The 21,069-nt window shown below is 46.1% G+C and overlaps 1 protein-coding gene across 1 annotated transcript in view; it reads left to right on the top strand.

Annotated features, from left to right (window-relative positions):
- The first annotated feature begins 618 nt into the window (after positions 1 to 618).
- Positions 619 to 21,069, top strand: part of SNAP25 (synaptosome associated protein 25) — a 61,504-nt gene continuing 41,053 nt past the window's right edge. The window contains exon 1 of the mRNA XM_053974790.1: positions 619 to 955. The gene's annotated coding sequence lies outside the window, so the exon portion shown is untranslated. The remainder of the gene's footprint in view (positions 956 to 21,069) is intronic.

Below are 21,069 nucleotides of genomic sequence, written 5' to 3'. Positions count from 1 at the left end.
CAACTGCAATCCCCAACCTTCATTAAGATCCCCATTAAGAGATAAATTTTACAAACATACACTGTTTTGTATGAAATGAAAGGATTTCCTCCCCATTAGAAATCACGCTGGAGACAGCTCCATTTGCTCCAAATTAGGTACCCTCAGAATGAATATTTTAATTAATTAATGATAAATAAGACAGGCACTTTCCTCAAACAGAGTTACTGTTTCCTTCCTCAGCAGCAGTGGGATGTGTTCACTGTGCTCTGTGTGTGTTCATCTACTTGTCCAGGCTTTGTTTTTTATTTCTCTCTCTCATTTTTGAACCTGTCCCTCAAATGATCAGTTACAACATATGTCCTTAACCATGGATTTCCTTGTGTTTAGCTGCTCCGACTTGGGAGGGGGGAGGGAGGAGAGGGAGAATAAACAGAATAACACACCCAGACCCCTGGCAGGATGTTCTGAGAAATAAAAAGAGGGGAGAGAAGGAAGAATTCACACATAAAAATAGAAGCCCACGTAGATTGGCCATATATGGAGTACCGGGGACTTCAGAGGGATACCCTCTTCGGACCACCCCTTTGGCGGAGGAAATCGCTGCTGCGGAAGGGCCCCTGCCCCCCTGCCCGGGCGGTTCGCCCGCAGCCGCCCCCAGCTCGTTGCCCCGACCCTGGCCCCGGGGGGGGGCGGCGGCGGGGCAGCTGCGGGAGGCGGCGGGGCCGGCTGCGGGAGCGGTGCGGCGGCGATGACTCAAACCCGCCCGGCCCGCTCTGCCCCCTCCTGCTCCCCCCGCCGGGGAGGGCTATTAAAAGCTGCTGACGTAGGAGCGGACGGCCATCTTTGATGAGGGCACGGCTCCCGATCCATTGAAGAAGGAGACCCGCGGAGGTCAGCAGCCTCCTGTCCTTGCCTCCCATCCAGCTGCGGCACCGACCCACCGACCCCGCCGCGCCGCGCTCAGCCAGCCCAGGTAAAGGTGGGACACCACCGCGGGCACCGGCTCAGCAGGGGGAGGGGGCGGTATTGACGATAATGAAATTGAGAAAAAGGATATATTTAAAGTGGGACCCGCTCGGCTTTTTATCTCTAGCCTCTGGGCTGCTGCGGGGACAGAGAAAGGCAGGGAGAAGGGGGTGATTTCGCCGCCAGCCTCATCGCCGGTTGAAGCCAGGGGAGGCAGCCGGGCTGTGCCTCCCGGCCGTGCGGGCAGCAGGAGGCCGGCGGAGAAAGCAATGTCGGAGGAGAAGGGGAACCGGCGCCATTCCCAGCTCCGAGCGGGGAGAAGGGTGTGCGGGCGCTCTGCGCTGCTGGGCCGGCCCGGGCTGTGCCGCCCGGGGCACTGCAGCGCCCGCAGCGCGCCGGGCTGCGGCGGAGCATCAGCACCGCGGACAGCGCGGGGCCCGAGCGGCATGGGGAGGGGACATGCGTCTGTGTCTGTCCGTGTGTCTGTCTGTGTCTGTCCGTGTGTGTGCTCAGCACCGCGGACAGCGCCGAGCCTGAGCGGGACGAAGAGGGGACGTGAGTCTGTCTGTGTCTCTCCGTGTCTGTCCGTGTGTGTGCTCAGCACCGCGGACAGCGCGGGGCCTGCGCCGGGACCGGGGAGTGCGAGCTGTCTGTGTCTGTGTCTCTGTCCCTGTCTGTGCGTGTGTCAGTGTGTCTGTGTATGTTCAGCACCGCGGCAGCGGAGGCGGCCGTGCTGCAGCGCCCTGCGGCTCCGCGCCCCCCGCCCCGGGGCTGCCCCCCCCGGACATGGGACTGGGAAGCGATTCCCGACTGGCGAGCGGCGGTGCTCCCTCATTCCAGGACAGGACCGCGGGCAAGCGCAGTTGTGGTTCTGTAGCTCAGAGTAAGAAGAGGGAGAAATAAAATTTAAAAAACAAAAACCAACGAAACAACAACAACAGCAAAAGGCAAATAACATCAGTTCCTGCAATTAATCGGCGTTTGGCACTTCGGCCCCTCTCCCTGGAGAGGTGTTTGTGCAAGAAAGGCAGGGGTTACATAACGCCCAGCCCGCGGGGTCCCCCCGGGGTCGGGCCCTGCCCGCAGGGACCACCGGCAGCCCCCCGGGGTTCCCCGCAGCCGCGCTCCGTGGCCCGGCGCCGCTGGCCGCGGGCGCCTCGGGCGCTGCGTGCCGCGGGCTCCGGCGCCGCTGCGCCGTGACACGGGGGACATCAGCCCGCGCCGCCCCCCCCGCCCGTCCCCACGCTGCGGAGAGGTGCGGAGCCGCCGCGTTATGTAACGCGGGCTGCCCCGTCACGGCTCCTGGCCCCGGCTCCCCCGGCGCCGGCGGTGTTCCCTCCGCCCGTCCTTTCCGCTTCCCGGCACCCCAGCCGCCCAAACGCCTTGGTGCGGTCCCAAGTTGGTAACTTCGCTGCCTTTTTTTTTTTTTTTTCTTCCCTGCGGGGCGAATAAACAAGGGGAGAAAGGGGGATTGGTCTGCGTGTCCAGAGACTGCGCTGCGTAGCTGCGTCAAACCAGAGCCGCGGGATCTGCCAGATTTACGTGCTTGACTTGAATAATTGCTGCTGGTTTTGTTCCCAGATGAAGAGCTGGGGTGGGGGGGGGTGGTGGGAAATGGGGGGCTGGTCTGCAGCACTGCCCACGGGTGGCAGAGCAGCCCCTTAACCCAGACCCGTTTGCTTCCAGCCCCGGCCGCAGCATCTGCAAAGACATGCCTGTCCCACACCCCCACCTCGTCCTAGCTCTAGGCATGGAGCAGCTCCCCCACTGATCAGCATGAGGATGGTGTGGGGCAGCCACCCCTGCGGGTGGCAACGGGAGGGATGGAGCCATCTGGGAGATGAGTGCTCCGGTGGGAATGGCTGGGGAAGAGACTCTCTCCTAGGCCCCCAGCCACCTGCACATCCCTGCAAAGAAGCTAGTCTAGGAAGAAGCAGCAGTGGTTTTCCATTGCTGCTGCATCGCGCAGAATGGGTCAGCCAGGAGGTGACTGCTGAAGAGTTTGGTTCATAGGATGGGTGCCAAAAAGATAACAGAGGTGACCAAACCGAAGATGCAGGCAGGCCTGATTGGCAAAAGCAAAAGCTTGAGGCTGCCTCTAAAGTCAAGAGGAGTTGCAGAAACTCAGCATGTTACAAAACCAAATGCAGCTAGATAGCAACCCCCAAATAAATGCAGCTTAACTTTCTTTCCACATCTATCTAGAAAATGAGAGTGGCATTTCCGAGAGCTCTCGGGACCAGGCTGTGTGTCCATTGAACTCATGGGGGCAGTGAAAGAAAGCACAGTAGAATCCAGCCAGCGTGAACCCTCAAAATACAACTAATGAGATGCAGCTCCACTTCCCAGATTTATTGCACTGGAGGTGGGAGATGCTTTTCAGGTCAAGGGAAAGCTTTTCATTTTTCTCCCTATGCTTTAGGTATAGCAACAAATGGCAAGATTAAAGTGCTAAGGCAAATAAAGCACGGTCTCTGCCTAGTGCTTGCACTGCTTTAACTGCGCAAGGTAACGAAACAAAACACTTTTCCTGTCAGTGGGAACAACTTCAGCGATTTGTATGTCTATGTGTCACATGGCTACAGCTGCTGCATTTGTAGCAACCCTCAGGGAAAAATAGAAATATATGGCATGGTGTAAGGCTCAGTTTGCTAATGATTTCTTCTCTCAGAAACAAAGAGCAGAAACTGTTTTCCCTTTACCTTGGCTTGTTGTCACACAATTACTCTTTCTCTTGCATTTTTTCCCACAAATCTTTGTCATAACGTATTATAATATAAGGAGGGTAGTTTCATCTGTAGACATTTATACCCACACACACACACTCATTTCAGAGACTTTCAGCGTTCTAGGCTGGGTAAAACCGTAACAGATGCAGGCTGACTTCACAGCATTCATTGGGCAGAGTGCATTTTTCTGTCTGTGGAGTTTCATGCCCTGCTGCCAATACAGCCACCTCTGGGCTGGGCCAGTGCCAGGCAATCTGTAACAACAGACTTGTTCAAGCATTTCAGAGCTTTATAGTCTGAGGCAGACAAGAATAATGTGTTGCTGGAGAGCTGCTGCAGGATGCACTTCTCAGGTAAATCGTGATTACCTCTAGAAAGCTGGACTTTGGAGCAGGCATAGGGCTCATCTATCTACTCCTGGGAATGCTGGATATAGTTTCTCAAGGCTGCAAGTTGTCAAGGAACAGTTTATTTTTTTAGCTTATTATTTTTGAGCCTCCAATGGTGTGTTTTTCCTTAGTTTCAATAAACTCTGGCTTTCTTGCCTACTGACCTTGCAGATTCAGCTAGCTGCATTGTATTGCAACAAGCACTTTCTCCAAAACACACAAGTTATTTTCCTAGTTCTTGTCCGTCACCCCTATGTTACTCCCTCCACAAATACTTAGGCACACACAAACTCCCACCAGCAAAATCTGCCTCTTATCTGATAATGATTTTCAATATGCTGTCCCACATCCCACTAAATTTTCTAGGACTTTCCACCAAACACAAAGACAAGTCAACTGCATAGGTTCAAAATTGTTCTTTCCTGCTTTATGATGGCCCCAAGGCTGACATTGCAAGACCCAAAAGTGGATCTGAGTGGCCTTGAAGTGTTTGAACAACTTGCCCTGCTATTTTAGGAGGAAATTTAACTTTGCTCTTGCATCTTTCATCTTGTTCACTTGCTGTTTCCTCATCACCTCATGCTCACCTACAATCCTGTTTTAATTCCTGCTAAAGATCACCAGGATGAAAGAAACACATCAGGGGTATTAGAATCTTGATGTGAAGGGTGATGAATGTCACTTTCTGATTTTGATTATTCCAGCAGGTCTAATCCAAAGTCAGAATTGGAATCAAGGAAAATACTTCCCTGTACATAATTTTGTGGGACCTGTAAAAGAATATTTAGCAGTTTAGGTTTTTCAAAGGGAAACAAATTTTGTGTATGTATTCCCTCTGAAATACACTGGCATGCTGTGATTCTAAAGAGAATGCAATAATGTAATATTGCATTATAACATTTTCCTTTTTTTTCCCTTCTCTTTTTTTTTTTTTTTTTTTTTTTTTTAATATTAAGAGACATGGTGGCCTATCTCACGCACTGGAGAAAGCTGAATTCTACTACAGGCACAGGGAAGAGAAGAGGGAAACACTAAGTAATTAATCATGGCTGTTCCTGGCCTTTTAGAGCTGAATGTTAGTGCTGACCAATCTGTGCTCTGTCTGGCTGTTTAGGAGATTTTTTTTTTCCTTTAGAGCTAACAGTGCTCTGTTTCACTTTTTGAATGGGATTTAAGTTATTATTAGGCCCCATTGTCAATTGGTGTGAAGTGGCATAACCGAGTGCCCTGCTACTCTACAGGCCCATAATCTTTCAAGCTGGGACTCCTCGTTGGTGTTTTAAACTAGAAATGGGTCTATTTGCTGAAGGAGCAGCTCTTCTAGAAAAAGAACTAATTTCAGATGTTGCCCTCCCAAAGCCCATCCTTGTTTTTTAGGGCCTGGTCTCATTTTCGCAGACCCTCACGGCCAGGCTGCCTCAGAAATGGTGACAGGGAGCAGTGATGAAGCAGCAGAGGAGGAATCCTGCCTGTTACGCCTCTGTTTCAGGTTGGGTTCTGCTGCACTCTGCTGGTAATAACACCAGCAGGATTGAATATGGTGTAAAACTCAGGACGTAGCTGAATTTTTCCTAAAGGCACAGTTGTGTGCAGAAAAAGTCAGAAATTCCTAGCTGTAGCCATTCACTTTTCTTTCAAGCTGGGGAGTAGGGTGAAGTTTTCCTGCATTCTACTAAGTGCACAGGAAAATTATGCTTCTTCCCTCACATTTTTCAAAGGCAATATTCTTAATGGCTGAGACATTATATTCGTAGAGTTGAAAGATGAAAGAACAGAGGCAAAGCCAAGTCTCATTGTACAAGTGTCCAGAACTGAACAAGAGGAACTGTTCGTATATGTTTTCACCATAATTATAGTTTTCCTTGTGCTTTTGATATGACCAAGTTTCTGTGCCAGCATTTGCTGGTAGAATCTATGAGCAAAATGAGAGTTATCCTAGACTACGGCAGTGCTAACAACTAAAATTTATATCCTAGACATTACAAAAGGATGCCTCATGTAGGTGATTTGTGAGATTAATGCAAGATTTGCTATTTCTTCCTGAAAACCTACAAATTATCAGGGAGTTGCACATCCAAGGCACTGCAGAGTCCTTGGTAGGGCATGTTTGTAATTCTGCACTGATCTCTTCCATTTCCCACATTTTCTCAGTAGCATTCCCTTGCTAAAAATCCCAGCAGATTCCCTTGCTAAAAATCCCAGCAAATCTCCAAAGAATTTCCCTGTCACATCTGTCAAAGAGACTAGAAGTTTAGATTGAAAATTAAAGCTTTGAACGCTTGATGGTGTTCATCATACTATATTTATTTGTTACACTTACTCTCCACCCAAATGAGAGGAATTCTGTTCCTGAATTGCAACACCGTCATAGAAGAAGTAGTAATTGTATTTTTCCTTTTGTATAAAACAGTTATTTGGAAGATGTGCCAACCTCTCCTCTGGTTCCTTTTCCCACTCCTGGAAATTATAGCTCCCAGTGGAACTATAACTGTGCAGATGCCAGTTCCTTGATCTGTCTTACAGAGGTAAATATATTTCCTCTAGCTACTCTAAAAAATTTCACAAAACAAAAGTATACTTCTTCAAAAGAGCTCATCTGTCAAACTAGTGTTACCATTCACTGATTCTTTTTTTAAACAGGAACAGAAGTCTCCCATGCATATTTAAGCATTTTTTTAAATAAAAGGTACTAAAATTAGCTTTACCATGCTTTAGATGCAAATTAAAGTTTTCTTTCTCCTCCCTCTGCTAGTATTTTTTGTTCAGTCTGGTCCCATTCACATCCTTAGGCTCCTCACCATTCATCTCGCAGGGATTTAGCCAAGCTTGCATTGCTGCAGGCAGCAGGGAGCTGCTGCTTGGTCCAGCCCAGCATTGCTGCTGCTGCTGCCTGCAGCCTGTGCACCCTGGGCACACACCTCTGCAGGCTCAGGGCTGCCTTTTTCCCCCGCAGCGCTGGTCCCACAGTGACTGTCATGGTGAGGGAGAAATTCCTGTTCCCTGTTTGTTCAGCACAGACAGCTCACAGGGATCCCTCGCTCCTGCAGAAAGCAGCAGGAAGGCACTGGTGATTAATTGAACTGGAGATGTTTGGTAACATCTGAACTTCAGCTCTTGGGGCTTGGGGATTAAAACACCAGGACTGCACGTGGAATATCTGGATTCAGGTGCAAGTATCACACATTAAATAAATGTAACCTTTGCCAAGTGCTTCAATTGCCTCCATCCATAAAAGAAAAAGCTGAGGTTAAAACAACTTTCAGTTTATATCCCTCAGCTTCAGATGTAGGACAAGTACCCCTTACTGTTGAAAATATATTTTAATGAATATTAGGGTACAGCAGTTTCCGCTGCCTGGGGGTGGTGACCTAAACTCAAATGCAACATTCTCCCAACAAAGGTGGTTGTCATTTACCTAGAATTTGACAGGGTGTTACCCATGATTGTTCCCTTCAGGTTAGTAAAAGGCTTGGCTGGAAGAATCCATATAAATCCAGATTACTGCTATTGCATTCACGATAGCAAGAGAAGAACGTGCTCTCAGACCAGAAGGTGGATGAAACATTCATGCATTTGCTCGTGCATTACACCAGACCAGGACTTTGCTAGAGCTCTGTGTTCCTCCAGAGCTGCACTGAGCTGCAGGGGAGAGCGGGACTGAGCCCTCTCCCTTCAGCAGCACCAATTCCAAACATGACAGCTGAACATACAGCCCAGCTATGTTCTGTGAATAATTGAGTATTTCAGCCAAACATTTGCTTTTCCAGAGAGCGTTCACATAAGTGACACTCAAGGATGTGAAAAGCCCTCAAGAAACAAACCAAGGTATGCAAACCCAATTAAACTGGAATTCACTGCCGACTTCCAACAAGCAGTTCTCCCCAGGGAGGCATTTGTTTTATTTGCTCAGCTGTATGGAGGCAGGTACTGGTTGCAGAGCTTACTGAATGGTTTCCTGCAGCTTTTCTGCCATTAAAATCCTGTTCTTGGGATATGGAATTTGCAATTCCTGAAAATGTAGTCTTTTATTATACCAACGGCAGAGGCAAGAGGCAGAAAGGCCAAGAGCAGCAGAGGGGTTTAAGATGGTGCTGGATGAGTGCAGGAAGGGATTATGTGGCATGGCTGGTGGTGGTCACAAGAGACTGGACTTGATAAGGCAGTGAGTCTCCTCAAGTCTGATGTTCCTAAGAGGCTTGCTTATTTAACAGAAGAAAAGAGAGGAGGGGGAAGAATGCCTGGATGGTTCTTTGCTGTCGGTTTAGTTCATTTTAGAGATGAGCACGTCAAGAGACAGTGGAAAAACCCCTCGAGGCGCCAGGAATGCACTAAGTATAATTGAAAATGCTCTAGACTGCCTTTGCAATGCAACAGTAGGGCCATCTGCAGGCTTTAGATTTTCAGTATTAGCAAGGCACTTTTAAATCATTGTGTTGTCTCGTTCCCTTTTTCTTAATTAACTGTTTTAAATAGTACAAAATAGGCTGCTCCTGAAGCAACTTGCAGGCTCTGAGGATCATTTTCTAAGGTGTGTACTTCTAACAGTCTGACAAATAAGAACACAAGAGAGCTGCCAACGTCACACAAAAGGTCCCCAGTTTCCAGATTAATGCCCAGGGCACTTAAGGTTACAGTATTAAGCAGGCTGATAGAGGGTAGCATGTGACAGAAGAGCTGAGTGGCATGTCTCATCCTCTGGAGGCCTCAATAGCTGTGCTGCCTTCTTATTTTTCTTGGAGTTTGGGGTCTCCTTCCAGTCCTACCTCAAATTCCACAGCCTCAGTTCTCTGCTCTCATCATGTTCCCCAAATGCCCTGAGGGAAACCACCCTCTCAAGAGAAGGAGATGCAGAGAAATGGGGCTCTTTTCAGCCCCATTTAGAACAAGGGGCTTGGTATGGACAGACAAGGCTTTACAGGCAATGAGCCACCCAGATCACAGCGGAACAACAGGGAAAGAGTAGGAAGGCAGGAACACAGTGCAAGTGGAAATGAAGAGCTCACTCTCTCTCAGCTATAAGGACCCCAGTGCTTCCCTCTCCTTTGACTGGGCTATTGAGCAAGAGGCCAGAAGAAGTTACCCATCAGTAAACTGAACCCCCTTGTAAAAAAGGACATTCCACAGGTTGCAGGGCTTCTCTGTCTTAACTGCTTCTCTAGCAGTACAATATTCCAGCTTTGTTTTCAAAAATTGCCCACAGTGAAGAATGTGACAATATATGGTTTTTAATTGAACAGTGAAATCCAATAAATTCTTTATTGTGGATGCAAGCATTTATCTGCAAAGTTATTAAACTGCTATTTAGATTGATGAGCAGCTCTGCTGCTGCCATACTGTGATTTTCCTATGGTTATCCCTATTCCTTTATGGAGTAACACTTGCTTTCCTCTTTAAAGTTCATATTCTTACGAGCTCCATTCTTTCCCAGTAAGGATCCCAGATTTCTGTCCTTTCCTTGCCTGCAGAAAGCCTTTACTTGCACCTAGAACTTTACTCACAAAACTTTTAAAAGAATCCCCAGCCTGGCAGGTGAAGAGATAAGACAGTGATCCAAAGGCTAGGACAGACTCCATGATGCTGGAAATTAGAAGTTCAAACACAGAATGTGAGACTCCAAAACCATGTAAAGATTTCAATTTCTTTACCTTCTTTTTGTATTCTGTTTTTGTGGTGACATTTCCAAGAAATATGTTGTACACTCAGCTGTTCTCCAGACAGAGTTCTTCCATTCATGCCTGCAGTCAGAATCTATTTCTCAAAACAATCATCTTCCTGCAGCAGGGAAGTCAGAGACCTTTCAAAATTTAACCAGGCTCTCCAGTATTGTCAAACACAGTAGGCCAGTTCCTGGGCTTAGAAGAGTTGCTTTATCTTAACCAGAATATGATCCACTGTACTAATAAGGATGAAGAAGAGGACAAGAGGACAAAAAGCAGAATTAATAACTAGGGGAATGAAAAAACCCCAACAAAGCACAACCCCCCCCCAAAAAAAAAAAAAAAAGACAAAGGCCAGTAGACTCAAATAAGAGAAAGGACAAGATGGGCTTTTTGTTTAATTCTCTTTCTTGCTGTTCTTTCCCTATGAGCACACTATTAACAATTACCTAGACTTAAAAAGTAAAAATCAATCCTCAAGTTTTTGATAGAGTAATTTTAAAGGTGTCCTGAAGTGTTAAGTTATAAAACACTCTCACTCCCCTTACCAGCCACAACCTTCTGTTCCATCTTTGCATATCACAATGCAGAGGGGTGCAGAGGTGCATCCTTACACCTAATCTCAGTTTTATAGGCACATACAGACAGCAGGATGGCAGGATTTGTGAGCAGTTTCCCCTGTAGTTGGTGTCTCAGAGACAAACAGCAGAGCAAAAGGAAAATGACTGCTACCCACTCACTGCAGTGCTGGAGATGTGCACTTGCTCTGCAGCACTTACACTGAAAATAAAAGCAAACCAGTGTTTGTGATATCACAAGGCAGAGCCCAGACATTTTTCCTCTTGCTAGAAAGCCTAAAAAAGGCCCTCTTTTCAAGTGTGTTACAAATAGAAGCCTGTTTCAGAAGAGACATGAAGTTATCAGTGCAAATTAATAGCGCCAGATGGGGGGTTAAATTGCTGCCTCACAGCTGAAGACATGCGAGGGAATGGAAGTGGTAGACTATAAAGAGGGGATCATCAGAAGTGAAGAGATCCCACTGCGAGGTGGGGTTTGTGAACGTCCTGCCTGTAAGCAGTTGCTCAGATGAGTGGTTTTATGGGCCACAGCGAGGAGGAGAAAGGAACAAAGTCATGGCCATTTTGGAGATCATGTCTCAGCATGAGGATTGCACTGTTTGCTCAGGACAAGCTGTCCAGCAGGACAAGCTGCAATGGAGTATCGTTGAGCTTGGTCTCCTGAGCTGGCACACAGGAGACAGAGAGCTCATCAGAGCAATCAGAGAAATGTGGCTGTGCACTGGCATTGTATGGCAAGGTTTTGTGAGGGATACGAGGGGCAAATTTTGTGAGAAACTGCCAGAAACTTCCCCTAGGTTCAGTGGAGACAGTGCCAGCTGGCTCCAAGATGGACCTACCACTGGCCAAGGCTGAGACTGTGAGTGATGGTGGCAGCTCCTCTGGGATAACAGATTTAAGAAGGGGGGAAAAACCTGCACAAGAGCAACTGCAGCCAGAGAGAGGAGTGAGAAAATGTAGGAGGAACAGCTCTGCAGACACCAAGGCCAGTGAAGGAGTGGGAGGAGATGATCCGAGTGCCAGAACAGAGATTCCCCCACTACCTATGGTGCAGACTGTGGTGAGCCAGCTGTGCCTCTGCAGCCCATGGAGGTCCACAGGGGAGCAGAGATCTACCTGCACCCCATGGAGGAGACCCATGCCAGAGCAGGGGGATGCCCTTATAGGCTGTGACCTCATGGGAAGCTCGCACTGGAGCAGGCTCCTGGCAGGACCTGTGGACCCAGGGAGAGAGGATCCCAGGCTGGAGCAGGTTTGCTGGCACTGTGGGGAACTCATGCTGGAGCAGCTTGTTCCTCAAGGACTGCACCCCATGGAATGGCCCCATACTGGAGCAGCCTGTTCCTGAAGGACTGCACCCTGGGGAGGGGGACCGTGCTGGAGTAGTTCAGGAAGAACTGCAGCCCATGGGAAGGACCCAGGTGCAGAATTTAATGGACAACTGTCTCCCATGGGAGCAGCCCCACGCTGGAGCATGGGAAGAGTGTGAGGATTCTCCCCCTGAGGAGGAAGGAGCAGCAGAGTCATGTGTGATGAACTGACCGCAGTCCCCAGTCCCTGCTGGAGGGAGAAGGTAGAGAATTGGGAGTAAAGTTGAACTGAGGAAGGAGGGAGCGGTGGGGGCAAGGTGTTCTAAGATTTGGGTTTATTTTTCACTATCATACTCCAGCTTGATTGGTAATAAATTCAATAACTTTTCCCGAGCTGCATTTGTTTTGCCTATGAGAGAAATTGCTGCATCACCTCCCTTTCCTTATCTCGACCCACAAGTATTTTGTTGTATTTTCTCTTCCCTGTCCTGTTGAGTTGTGGCTTTGGTGGGTGGTTGGCATAATCAGAGCTGACCCATCACAGGCTGTTGAGCTGGGACAGCACTAACTGGGTTGGCTTCCAGAGCAACAGGGAGCTTTGTCAGGAATACTCCAGGTTTAAGGGTGTTGCTACTGAAAGAATGGCAGTTCTTACATTAAGAGAGCAGCTCTTAACGTAGGCACTTCTCAAAACATTTCAGTGGAAGCGGAAGATCTGTTTTGCCATAATTAAGCCCTTTTTAACTCTCTGGACACGGTAACAAAGGAGCCTGTTCAAAAGGAAACGTCTGGAGTTCAAATACTTCAATAATGCACAGCTGCATTACGCAGAGGACAAGCCTTGGAGCTGCTCCTCCTTTCCACTGGAAGGGCAGTGTGCAACTGGAGCACACAGTGCACAACAGAGTCTCAGGAAGCCTTGAACACCATTCCTTACATGACCAAGTAAACAGGGCTGCAGCTGTGCTCTTGTACACTACACAAAAACCAACAGCACCACCCCTCCCTGAATCTCAGAGCTAGCAGTGACTTAATTCTGACTGAGACTCTGCAGAAAGTTACATAGACACAAACAGACTGTGGTTTGTACAAGGCAGGGATGCATTGTATTCCATCAAACCCCAAATCAGTTAAGCATAAGAGCTATTTTGCTATGAGTCACCATCTGTCTACAGCAGAACGTGGTCAGGTCCTCTCTCCAGCACTGCAGAGCAGAACTGACTCACCTCTCCTGGATCTGTTCTTTAAGTCCAACACAGAGGCAGGGCTGAGAAAAGTGGCTCATCAGCACCTCAGTAATCACGTGGCTCAGATATGCTCAAGGTATGATGCACTTGGAGAAATCAGAGAGCAATTTGCAGCAAACTAATTATATAGTGAAATCCCCATCATTTTCTGTGTTCTGGGAATGCTCACCAGGAATTTTGATTTCCTTGGCTTCCTCTTCATCTGAAATGATTTGATGAGTCTTTTTTCAGAAAAAAAAAAATCTCTGGATCTTCAGACAGCTCATTGCACATGTTCGAGGCTCTACCTCTACTGCATTCCTTCCATATTGTCCCAAGAGCTTCCTGCTCTCCTGCTGAGTGTGCAAGGACTGCAGATGTGGGAAGGTGTGGGAACAGGGAAAAGCTTGTGTTTCAAATCCAGAATTTGCTCTCTCTGAATATTCCTAATTAAGTATTTTAAAAAATGCTATTTTGGCAAGCATTTTTTCCTGTAACTTTATCCACAAGATTTTTGATGGAAATCCTGACAGAGACATGTGAAATAAATTTGTTTTGAGGCTATTAAAATGCAGAATTGCAGCTGGATGCATGCTGGTCCCATTTCCCCAGCTGAGCTATCACATTCACCTCTGCAGAAATAGCAACTGTCACAGCAACAGTCACAAGAGATGCAGCCCTCAGAGAATCACACTGAGCAAAGAAAAATATCTAGGACAGTGATTTAGCTAGTCTGGATTAAAATGTTCCTCATAGATGCTTTAGCGTTGTTGAAAGTCATCCTAAAGGAAGATGACAGGCTGTTCAGGCCTGCCATGAGTAACAGAGAGGAACAAATAGTTTTTGCAGGAAGGCAATACAGTTTTATACATGGAAAATTCTAAGCAAGTTCCTGGGAATGCTGGAACAAGAACATTTGTCCTGAATTTCAGAAAATCCCTTTCTGTGCCTTGAAACTGGCTTTGAACCAGTGAGGTATAAAAAGGTTTTGTTCTGGGTGACAGCCTCATTTTCACAAACTCATGGTCACTCTATAGGAGATGAGACACAGCAAACAAGACTCAGGGGATCAAAAAAAGTGTCCATCTCAGGACAGGAGTGGATTATTTGGAGTTGAGATAGAGATGTGATTGTTTAAAAATTTTTAACAGTACTGCCAAGACCTGTCTCACTTCAAAGGAAGACGAATGCATGTGGACTTGTGAGAGTCAGCAGCAATGTGGATTCTTTGGGCAAATTATGCACACTGCAGGACTGCCAGATACAGGTGGACTAAAGGGAAATGTCCAGATGTAACTGCAGATGTCATAGGAAATTAAGCCACTCACTTGTGCTTGTGATTCAAGAAGTTCCATTCCTATGTCAGATGAGAGCTTAGTTGGCCATTACTGCAAACATCTCTGACTTTTCTTGAAGTTTTCTGCCTAGAACCCATAAAAAAGCAAAGGACAAGTGTCATTTTCATGGGAAGCACATTGTAAAGCCATGTGAAGAATTAACTTTATGAAGGTTAATAATGAACTAAGGAAGTCAGTTGGTTGTTAAAGGAATAGATTCTTTAGTACTCAATAAAAAAAAAGATACATTGACAAAAGGACCTGCAAATATTTGTTGTCACTGTGAAAACCAATATTGCCAGTTTTGCATATGTAAAAATGTAAATATTTGTTTGGGTAAACACAAATACTATTGTTTGTGATCAATTAGGTTTTTCACTAAACTACCATTAAAGTTTATTCATCTACTGTGTTGTAGTGTCCCACTGAATGATGTCCTGATCGAGTTGTGAAATATGGGCCACTGAGAGATTAATTGTTTGTTTAATAAATCGGACCAGCAAAGAATATGGAAATACTGTTTAATCAATGCTGTTGAAATGAATTTGTTTCAGAATTCAACCACCTCACTCTGGATAAATGCCTCCATTACTGCTTAAACTAATTAGTATTTCTCACATGAGGACATTTCAATTATATGGTAAAATATGAAAGCTGAAAATGCAAAATATGGGGGGAAATTTAGTATTTTAGATTAGAAATGTTATGCATTTTGTACTTATTCCAATTCCTGAGAGAACAGTCCTTCCCTCCAGAAGTAACATAACCTATTGCCTCTGTTTTAGTAGCTGGCTGACTAAGTGTGTGTGCAGAATGTGTGACAAGGTAGTCAGATCCCCAGGCAGTGAAAACAGGTCTTTGATTTGCTGGAGGAAAGAAAAGGAATAATTTTTGTGCAAGCTTTGAAAAAGATGACAGTAATTTTTAGAAATAAATATGTACTTTTTTTTTTCCATTTTCTGCAAAGCTTCCATTTACATAAGAAATGAAGAGTTTTAATCTTCTTAGTAAGTGTTTTGATCATTATTTGATTAGTTTATAAAATCAGTATATTGCACATTTCCAACAAAATGGGAAACTTTTTACTGTTTCTTTGCTTACTTGTGTCAGTCTCTCTGTCTGGCATGAGCCTTGCTCAGCTCCTGCCAAAGAGTCTCTGCTGATGAATGACATTTGTTCTATTGTTTAGTCCCAAACCCCCTAACACACTTACACTGATTATAGACTTCAGAGCCAAGAAATACTGACACACAATCAGAACTGGGGAGAGAAGGGGACAAAGTTTTTTTGTTTGTGCTTTGAAGATGCTAAAAAAGCCTTCCCAGCCTCATAACTTTGGTGACAGAAATGTAATGAAAGTGGGAAATGTTTACGTCTCATTTTTGGATGAGATGAAGCAGATTAAAATCAGTTTGGGCTTCTCATGGCCCACCCACTTCACAGAATTCACAGAATTACTGGGTTGGAAGAGACCTTAAAGATCCATTGAGTCCAACCCATGCCCTAACACCTTACCTAAACCATGGCACTGTGTGCCACATCCAATCTTTTTTAAATCTTTTTTCTCTGGAGATGTTGCATCAGATGTCTGGGATAATATGAAAGCTGTGGCTGGCAGCCTGTGTTGCAGGCTTCTGTCTCTTCTGGAAATAGCATTGAACAAAATACATGGCCTTGAAATTTATATTGTTTGGAAAAGCAGGTGCTATGCCGTGGGTCAGAAAGAAGGATCTCTTTTAAATCAACAAATGGATGGAGAAATAATATTTTAACACTGTTTTCCTACTGAATTCTGTATTTTTACCACAGCATACACTTGTGATGGTTCCCTTGTGGTACCCTCTGGGCACTTTCTCAAGTCTCAGGCTCTACAAAATTGCCCTCCAGAACAGCTAGAAAAGCTGAACACAATTCTCCTTTCCCTGGCTTTACCCACACTCTGTGCCTCTTTTGCTTGTGGGCCTTGGAGAGTCTTAAAGGAAAACAAGCTGATAGGAGCTGTCATTCCTTAGTGGCCTTGGGTGGGGCCACCAAGGGTCTGAGGCTACCTGTTATCCTGAGAAGATGGCCAAGTCACTTGCTGGGAGGTGACTTGGGGGATACATGGAAGACTCATATTCTGTGATTGCCTTCTGTCTAACTTGTTTTGGTCATGTTTAGGGGTTGCCCTGACCCTGGGGGAGGATGGCCACTGAGGGGCAGAGGACAGGTGCCCACTCTTATTCCTGAGTCTCTGTGAGCAGTTGCTGATGCCGTGAACCTGTGGTGCTCTGCCCACAGACCTTCAGTGTGTGACTCCCTCTGCTCCTCAGTGGTTATGGCCTTCATGTCCAGAGGAGCAGGCAATTCCCAGTGGTGGGAAGGCAAAGGAAGGGGAGAGTGCACCTACCAACTCATTTCTCTCCTTAAATGGGGATAAGCACCACACACTGGTTTTGGGTTTTTGAATTTGGTAACTTTTGGGGTAGGGACCCAAAGGGGCTCTGTTGACAATTTCAGGGGCTAGACTGTCCTGACAGGCACACGGCTGCCTCTGCTAACCGCAGAGTTAATCAGCAGTGGAAGGAAGGAGCCTTCTTAGCTCAAACATGGCACATGCCTTACCTAGTCAGGCTTCACTGCCTCCATGACATTAATTTGCTCCTGACCTAACGCTCCCAGCGCTGCAGTTCAGTGTGTTTATTAATTCTAGGAATGAGCTTTCAGATGAATTTTATTGTTGCATTGAGACACAACGAGGTGAAGATATGTGGGTTCTATTTCATTTTCCATATCTACGCCATAAAAGGTTGCATTTGTGCCACCTGTATTATTTGTGAGCTTGTATTAGTGCTTAGCTTAAGGCCCATTGAAATGTCCTGGAAATAAAATAGCCTCATTAAGCTTTGGGGTAGATTTTAAAATTCTTGTTCATGTTTCACGTTAGAGGAGGTTGAAGCAGCAAGGCTTGCCAAAGAACTAGGATCCCTATGTCATGAAAAGTTTCACTAACCTGGCTCAGACACATAAAACTACTGGGAGAAATTTCCCAGTGGATGATCATTTCTGACATTCATCAACTTCTAACAGGATTCATGGGTTGGTCTATTGTTTTCCATCTCAGGGAATTTAACATATTCCTCAGAAGAAAATGGCACAGGTTATTATGGGAAGAGGTGACTGGACTGAGTGAACTCATTTTGGGATGTAGAATAGGAAGTGCCATGTTTCAGTAGCAGAGAAATTTCTTCTACTTGATATTGACCAGCAGGGGAAAGCTCTGCTTTCAGAGAACGATTCTTAAATATGAATAAATATTGATTTTTCATTACAAATAAATATCTGCAATCAGACAAGTTAGTCAATATGAGCTACTTTGAAATCAGCCTTATGAGTTAAACTTTGCTAGCCCTGGGTTCATAAGGAAGATTCCATTGCTTCAGTACAAGAGAGATTAATGCCCCCTAGAAAATCTGTGCAGGAGTTTTCTTTCTCACCTTTGCCTGACAGGAAGAAGGACTTTTATAGTTCATTAAAGAGAGTGACCCATTCCAGGCTCTTAGGGCAAGTCCTCAGAAAAGACAGATTTTAAATCCTACCCTCAATGAACTCAGCATTAGTTTAGCTCACCCAGCCCAAGGCACTTCCCTGCTTTTCAGTGGTGAAGAAAAAGAGGCATTCAGGGCCCTCCCTCACAAGCTGGTGGTTTTTTTCCTTAAATACAGAATTAATCTAAAATCAATTTCCCATTAATTTGCCAGTTTCAGCTACAGCTACAGCTATTTCCATATGCCAGGACAAAGTTTTAAATCAGGATCTGTATTTTGGGGTTCCTGAAATTCAGATGGGAGCTAAATTTGCTTCCCAGACTGCTGGCAGCTGTCTGCTGGGTACTGATGATGGTTCGTGTTCATCCAGGGCCTGTCTGAAGTTTCAGACAGTGATTAACCTTAATGTCTAATGAAACCTGAGGAATTAATTAGTCTTTTTTGTGACTCTGCTACCCTGAGTTACTTAACCTGGATTCAAGGCAGCCTCATGGGGAGGAATGGGGAACGCAGGGAAAAGGGACAGAAATAGATAATCTGTCAGATTGTTGTGGTGCATCCCTTCACCTGGGTTTGCACAAACGCAGGGCAGAGCACGAAGCCTCGCCAAAAACTGCACTTCTCCCTCGTCCCGAGGCTGCCAAGGCTGACCCCTCTCCTCGCCCGGCACCCCAGGGAGAGCCTGGGATCCTGCAGCAGGCTGCACACGCTGCAGCAGCTGCCGGCAAATGCCCGAGGCAGAGGCTACAGCGCTTCCACCAGCAGAATGGCCACTGCAGCACCCCCTCCCTGCTCGCTGCTGCCGGATTTAACAGCAGCACAGCAAAGCTCCTCCTCAGTAGCCTCACGGCAGCCTCGGAGGGACTCGAGCAGGGCTCACCGCAGACACTGCAGTGCCCTCTGCTTTGCAGGAGCCGGGGTGTTGCAAGGAGGCGACACCCTGGGAAAGGAGGATTCTGGTTATGAGAGGTGGGAGAGGGGGAAAGGCATCCCACTGCTGCTGGAGCAGAGGAACCCAGTGAGGATGGGCAGGGGCTGCAGAAAACATAAGGGCTCACAGCATCCCTCTGAGGAGGGGAGTGCTCCTTTCTCTCTGGCAGCCACCCATGCCCAAAGTGTAATAAACCCACAAAACGGATTATTTTTCTTTAAAAATAGACCATGTTCCCCCACAGGCTCCTTAAATAAATCTCTTGGCCCTGTTCTCTTCAGCTCAAGGTCACCTGGAAGTGCAGCCCTTTCAGTACAGCACTGGTATTTCAGCACTAGTGCAGCGAGCCCCAGGGCTGTGGCCACAGATGTGCTTCCTGACTTTACCCATTGCACGTTGCATCTGGGCTAAGCCTGGGAAGCTTTTGGACAACAGTTTGGCTGTCAGATACAGGGCTCCGAGCTTACAGGAGCTGAAGTACAGTCACAAAGCTTTCTTAAGCCATTAACTGATGTAAGTGACATAAATATTCCCCTTTTCCCACAACAATGGGTGTTTTTTTTATTTGCTTGAACAAGGGGCTTTTAGTCTACCAGATGGGTCCAGGCTGTATGTCCTTGAGATCTGCTCCTTAGATGAATTTGCAAAGCTTACAAGAGTGACTTCATTTGAATCTGTGGCCTCCAATCTACCCTTGGGTGAAGTGTGAAGACAGCAGCTGCACTCCAAGATCTCTTACATCAAATGGATTTTCTGCTGTGTGTGCCACTGGGGCTTCAGGAAGGAAGGCATTATCTCCTTCACTTTATTCACTTATTGAAAAATATTGCCAGCATGGTGAAAGCAGTTCAGTCTGAAATATCTGAAAAGGGCAATGTTGCTTGCAGAAAACAAATTCTGTTTTAGACACAGAATTGTTCCCACATTATTGTTAGGTCAAGAATGAAGAACCACGGATTTTTCAGGAATTTAAATTACATAAAATACACAAGTAAACAATGATTGCTTTAGATTTAAATTGGATTACTTTCAAATGAAGTTCATGCCCTATCCTGCTGTCTTTACTTACAGGAGTAGTATTTATAAATATATAGTAAAGCAAGTCAATATTCTTGATTGGAACTTATTTTACTTACAAATGACTTCATTAGCAAGTATTGTTCTTCTCTTCAAAATCTTTTAATTTCTAAAAATCCTCATACATTTGCAGGAGGGGTAGAAGTGATGGGAAAGCTTTCCAAAAAAACTAAAACCAGCTGAAAAAATCAAGGGATTTTGGCTGATACTGAAAGACCAGAGTTCTTCTACCCAAACCTGAAAAGATGGCTCTCTACTGGTGGCTCTCAGAGGAGAGACACACTTACTGTTCCCTGAACAGCTGCAGCAAAGCCCTTGGGTGCACCATGTGCTTGAGACACCTCCCCTTGAACACTGGCTACTTGGCCACTTAGGAGTGTAAAAACACCTTGTGGGGAAGAGCATTTTCTAGTGCTGTCAAGCTGTGCTCTCCTACAGAGGGCTGGAAAAGCAGCTACACCCAGAAACTCTCTGGATTTATGATCAGGTGAATGAATGCAGATGCACCTAAATAAATGAGAGTCTTATGAAGGTGGGGATGTTGGAAGGCAAATCCTGTTTTTCTGATGCAAACCAAGCACTGTTTAAATGTTTGGAAGAATCAGATTGTCTGTCACTATTCATCCTCTGCAAGGAATAATTTATTCCTTCATTTTGGCATGGCTTTTTATAAAGCCTCTGGTCTTAAAGACCCAAAGTCACCTCATGTGGGTCCCAGCAAAGGCAGAAAAAGGTTTAGGGATTTAAATGAAAATAGAATTGGAGTTTTCACTGCCAGGCAGTGAGGCAAATCCCTCTGCCCTCAGCTGTGCGCACACACTCTGCTTGAAATCTGGAGCTGTAGGATATTGACAGCAGAATTGTGGGAATACCCAGGCACAGTTCTGGGTAAATCCTCTACGTGCTGAATTCTGTGACTTGTTTGCGACCAGACTGTGATTGCTGTCAAATGTCAGCTATTAATTTTTTTTTTTTTTCTGAGTTTATTCTTGCTGTTTCTGTTGTTAGTACGTGAATTGCTCTTGTCCCAGCTCACTGCTGGGTTTCATCATCCAGCAGCTGAGTGAGGGGGTTGGTTTTGTTTCCACATGTGCTAGAGCCAAAGAAACCTCTCAGCCATGTTATGTGTGGACCTTCACTTTTGATCCTCCAACTCTGCAGCTCCAGGTGTGCTTTTATGTCTTAAATGGATATAAGGCAGCCTGGTTTTCTGCTCTGTTTCAGGGGTTTTTTTGTGCAGTTTTCTTCATGTCTACAGCACTGAATGCACCCTCTTGCCACCAGCAGTAGTTGTACCTTCATAGCTCAGGGGTCTGGGCACTGAATATTAAGGAATTCAGCAGGAGCCCCCATGTACCTC

Source organism: Vidua macroura, chromosome 3 (assembly GCF_024509145.1).
Source record: "Vidua macroura isolate BioBank_ID:100142 chromosome 3, ASM2450914v1, whole genome shotgun sequence".
NCBI classification, from domain to species: Eukaryota; Metazoa; Chordata; class Aves; order Passeriformes; family Viduidae; genus Vidua; species Vidua macroura.
The sequence above is the reverse complement of the archived record's forward strand: the minus strand, read 5'-3'. Positions and strand labels throughout refer to the sequence as shown.